Below are 6000 nucleotides of genomic sequence, written 5' to 3' on the forward strand. Positions count from 1 at the left end.
ATCACTCAAAAGCTTCAACAGTTCTGTTGGAATTTCATCAGGTCCATTTGCTTTTCCATTTTTAGTGTTTCTTATTGCGTATTCTACTTCTTCTTTCAATATGTCTGGCCCAGTTGCATTGATTATCTGAATTAAGTTGTTTCTATCGTCTTTAAATAATTCATTCAGGTATATTGTCCATCTTTTTATTTTATTCTCTAGATCTACAATAAGATTTCCATTTTTGTCTTTAAGTTTACCTATTTGCCATTTCTTTATGCTTCCTGTTATCTCTTTTAGTTTTTTGTGCATATTGAACGCATCGTACTTTTTCTCATAGGTTTCCATTTCTTCACATTGTTGTTTAATCCACTCCTCTTTGGCTTTTTTTATTCTCTATGTTATGTGTTTATTTATTTCTTTGTATTTGTCTGGGTAATTCTTCATCTTTCTTCTTTGTTCCATCAACTCTAGTATATCTTGTGTCATTCACCCCTTATTCTTTGTTGTTGTTTTTGTAAGATGTTTCGTTCCTGCTGTTTGTATAGCTGTATTTATGTACTTTAATTTTTGGTTAACGTTGTTTGTATCGTTAATTTGTTGCTGCACTGAACGGAGGTTTTCATTTATTTCTTCTCCTGTTTCTTGTCGTATATTTTTGTTTCTAAGTTTATTTAAATGTAGTACCTTTCTGTGTGGTCTTCTAATCTTTTTTGGTCTCGCCTCTATCACAGTAACTACCGGGTTATGATCTGAGCCTATATCAGCTCCTGGGTACGTCTTAGTACATTTAACAGCATTATGATACCTCCTTGCTATCATAATGTAGTCTATTTGATTTCTCACTATTTTTCTTTGGTATGTTGTGGAGATGTCCATGTATATAACCGTCGAGGAGGAATTTTGAAAAAGGTATTTGTTATTACGAAGTCTTCACTTTGGCAAAATTGAATCAATCGATCTCCTCTGTCATTTCTGTTTCCCAGCCCATATTTTCCTACTTGTGGTCCTACGTTACCTTGACCCATCTTGGCATTAAGAAAGAGAACCCACCTTTCCCTCTTTTGGGAAAGAGAAATGTGGGACGTAGGAGGATTTCCTGGTTGCGAAATTTAAGGGAGTGGTACGGGTGCAGTTCAATACAGTTGTTCAGAGCTGCAGCCAACAAAGTAAAGATTGCTGTGATTGTAGCCAACCTCCGATAGGAGACGGTACTGCAAGAAGAAGATTAATATGTTATGAATGGAAAGACTGACTTAATAAGTAAAGACAAACAACCTGCAACAAAAAGGTTCAGACCTGACAGTGAAGTCGAATAAATGAACCAAATTTTAACTTTTAAACCAATGTATGTAAAGAAAATTAAAAACGTAAAGTTCAATAAACATTGCAAAATTTAATAAGGCAAGTGATGAAAAAATCGACTTAGTTTATCAAAGCAGTAAGGCAGATTAGATTAATATTGTATATTATCATATTTGTAAGAAAAATAGAATAAAAATCAATATTGTTAATTATAAAAATACAAACAATTATAATTAATATAAGGAATATAATAATATAATGTGTAAAAAATTACCTGAAATTTAATTTATAAAATATATATGTATTATTACATCATTGATATAAAATGAAAAAAAATATGTTGATTTTCCGGGATTTTCCGAGATTTATGGGGGGTGAAAATTATGTCATCATTATTAATACTGCGACAGACTATTCGAGCAAATAAAAAAAGTAAGTATTTAGGGTGAATTTCAAATGGACTCAATTTTTCCCAGTTTTCCCATATTTTCCGGCCAGTGAAAACTATGTAGTTATTCATATTTCGACGAGCTACCCCAGAATAAAAAGAAGAGGCTTGCAGCTGCAAAGGAAGCCGAGATTATGTAAATTTTTCCTAGGTGTTGCAATTTGAAGTTCCAATGCTGAAAAAAAAAACGGAGCTGAAAGAGCTCCTCTCCATTTTCCTATGTCGATCTTTCGAAAGTACCGTTGTTTCGAAAAATTAGATAAATTTTATAGCTATAAGTTTCAATATAAAGTTTAGATTTTCATTCAAAATTTTTGCAAATTTTACCTCTTAATGTTTATAAACAATGGAGATATGATTTTTTTAAAAATAGTCACTAACTTTGTTCCTTTTGGTCATAGAAGGTTTTCTATTTTTTAATGTGAGCTTTTTTACCAGCTATCCAATGGTTGTACGTACAAGTCTGTAGCTTGAAAAATATAGAAGTTATTAAAATTGTTTATAAGTAAAAAACATACCTTTTTCAAACGTTTATTTTGTAAATAATTTCAATGAAAACTCAATATGCATTTAACTTCTGAGATAGTCTAAGTCTTAAAGAATCCTACGAAATTTCCTGAATGGGTCTAGCATCATGCATAGGGCAAGCTCAATAGTTTAAATAATTAGCTTTAGGGATAAACAAATTAAATAACTTATAAAATATTTGACTGATCGGGGGGAAATTTCGCACAAATTTAAAAGATGGTAAATGTATTGATACCATTTTATTTTGTTAATAAAAAAATTAATAAAATTTATAAATTAGTGCAAAAAAACTGCTTTTTTGCAAATATCTATGTAAATTATTTATCAATTTTAATTAAAAGAACGGGAAAATAAAGATATTCTTGACATAAAAAAATGACATAAATATTGTTTATTTAAAATATAAGGGAAAAAATTCATAGACAAAAAATCAAATTGTGACCATAAATTATTACTTAAAAAAAACGAAAGGTAAAACTAGAAGTATCTTTTCATCTATTCATCATCTAGTATCCCCCACCTATGTCTTAAAAGCTTCAAAAATCTGCGAAACATTTTTCCACCTTTTTTTAACCAGACTGGGCTATTATATCACAATAAGAGACATGCACATTATAAACCTGCACCATGACACAACAATTAGTAAAGAACCTATTTACTTTTGATTTGCGGTTACAAAATTATAATAACAATAATTAATGGACTATTTTTTTCGTTCTATTCAATACATACAGTTATTTTACATTAGTTACAAACTGTATTTGTGCACATTCTTGCAATTGTATTGTATGATGCACTATATCACTTTCATTTGGTATTTATTAATCCCGGACCATTTAAGGGCTTTACTTTTTCAAAGTGATGTAACAACACTATTAGTTTCTTCGTACACTTCCTGTCATATAAAACTGGTACACTTTTTTTTCCCAATGTAAACCTGTGTTCAGACTGGATACAACGGTCCGTGAATCAATTCGTTGTTGCCATCACAGATAACAGAATTGCACAAAATCTAAATATAAAAAATAACGTTCAAAAATGTATATAAAGTTTTTAGATAGGTATTATTTTTATCATTAACAACAAAAAACTGTATCTAATAAATTAAACAACCAAAGATAGGGTTGAGCTAATATCCAAAATGTTTGAAGGTGACATTGGAATACATCTACTGTAATTTTATACTTCAATTACCTACCGAACACGAACTGTATTTTGTGTCAATAAGTTTAGTAACAGGCAAACTACCAAGATTAAATTATTATTTATTACAAGACCAATAAATGTGAAAAATTAACATTGTGCTTTATCCTACGTATTATAAACTATAAAATATCCGGGACGAAAAAACGCTTTTCAAAACGTGACAGTTACAATCCAATATCTCACTGTAATGTTTTATTATAATAATTTATTAGATTGATTATCATTATTTTTGAATTGAAATATTTTCATAAATTATTATAAAACACAAATCAATGTGTGGGTACTTAATTGAGATTATGGAAAATTACAATAGTAATAGGAGAATTTTTTAGGATGCATGTTTAAATAAATGTGACTGACTGATAGAGAATGCTCGATAATGTTTTAGTTTTTAGTATACTCAAAACTGGCGGTCTGTCGCACAGCCCAGCTTTTAGCTGGTTTCATGTAATATTTTCGTTGAACTGGCAACAGTGCCCTAGAAATTAGAATGACACATGTGACAAGACCAACGTACACAACTTAAAAAACACGATTTTTGGTTATAAGAGTTGTACCAGTTTTTTATGACGCGAACGGTACCAGTCATCAACTTAACAATCAAGAATGATCCACGGTATGGCGATTCGGAAAGTAATGAGAAACTACTGCATTAAGTAGCAGTATCTGTTAGATATTCCTACAGTAGTCGTCATGGTTAGAAAATACCTATACGACCTGGAAAAGCTCATAACTAAGTACAAGAAATGCAACGGTAAAAGATATATATCCGGATGTTTTAAAGTTCGATGGCCTAACAGCGACAGAAGACCACTACGTGTTTTATTGTTCTCGAGATAACGCCCAAAATAACTTAAAGAGTTTATACTGATAATGGACAGAATATAAATACTAAAATTAAATGCTATGCCGTGCACCAACATCTGATACCACGCAGAATGTATCGTATAATGTATTAGACAAAACAATTGACGAAATCAAAAAAGAAGAAGTCAATGGTATTTTAGGTAAGTCCAATGCGAAGTAAAAAAAGGAAGAGACGGAGAAGTAGTAGGCGAATATGGACTGAAAACACATAATGAAAGAGAAGTGAGGGCTAGTCCATTTGTTCAAGGAAAACGAACTCATTATTTAAAACAGATGGTAGAAACTACCACTCCCAACAATATTATATTTGAAACGCCTCTAGAGATGATGATGAGAGTATAGTAAGCAACTCGATTGATTACATCATTAAAAACTAAATAAACTCAGTTCGCTATTCCCAGTCCGACTGTCTAGTGATTATTTTTTTGCGAAGTTAGTTACTTTTTGACAGACTAAAAGTGGCTGGAAATTACTATACAACCAAGCACACGTACTCATAGCCAATATTAATAGTAAACAAACTAAATAGTAAATAAAATAGAACTTTGTGAATTACCGGTAATCAATTTATCTGCACCATATAATAAATAGTTATGTTAATTTATAACAACTAAAATATATTTTTTAAATATATACTACCCAAAATTTGATGGGTTTAGTATACACTTCCACTATTTAGAATAATTCTTTTTTTTAAGAAAGAAGTCTGCAATAGTAGGAGACTTAAGCTATTAATACTGAGAAGTAGGAATTGTTGTGTTGTAGGTTTCCGACAATGAATCTGTCAAAATATGCCCGAGCTAAGCGAATGAAGTATATTCCGTAATGCTATAGTGTCGACTAAAGCTCACCTAGTGGCAGATATAGTCCACAATCCTGTTTTGGCAAACATGAAACTTATACTAAAGAAATTAGAATAGCTACCAAAATACCTACAATTAATTTAAGAAGACCAAAGGAATCTAATCTCTCTCAACAGACCAGCGAACAAACGCGCAAGGAAGTTTAGGAAGTAAAAAAACACGGACAACTTAACGCAATAAAAAAATGGAGAAAGTTAAAGTTAAGTAACAACACTTGAAGGGCAGTACATCCTCTAAAAGCCAACAGTGGATAACACAAAAAATAAAAGAATTGATATGGAAAAGAAGGAAATACCAGAATAAAAGCGAACAAAATACAAAAACTTAAATAACATAATCAGACAAAAAATCAAAAAAGGGAGGAAACTGTGGCTATCAGAAATATGTGCAAAAATAGAAAGATTAGAAAAACAATATGACAGATATAACATAGTATGTTATATTTGGGATTATATCCAATCAAAAGCAAAAATGGTACCACCGTATTTTCTATCATAAGCTGGATGTAGCAGTAGTCAATGCTTGGCTATTAGACAGGCAAATCAAAAAACGGAAAAACTGAAAAGATTATACCACTGCTCAATTTCAAAACAATGCTAGCTGAACAACTAATTAACAGTGATGTTTTACAAAAAAGAAAAGGAGGTGGGCATAGAAGTTTCACACTCGAACAACCATCCAAAAGAAGATGCATTGAGCCTAGACCCAATATATATATATATATATATATATATATATATATATATATATATATATATATATATATATATATATATATATATATATAAGTAAGAAAAAAGAAGT

The sequence above is a fragment of the Diabrotica undecimpunctata genome, chromosome 6 (genome assembly GCF_040954645.1).
Source record: "Diabrotica undecimpunctata isolate CICGRU chromosome 6, icDiaUnde3, whole genome shotgun sequence".
NCBI classification, from domain to species: Eukaryota; Metazoa; Arthropoda; class Insecta; order Coleoptera; family Chrysomelidae; genus Diabrotica; species Diabrotica undecimpunctata.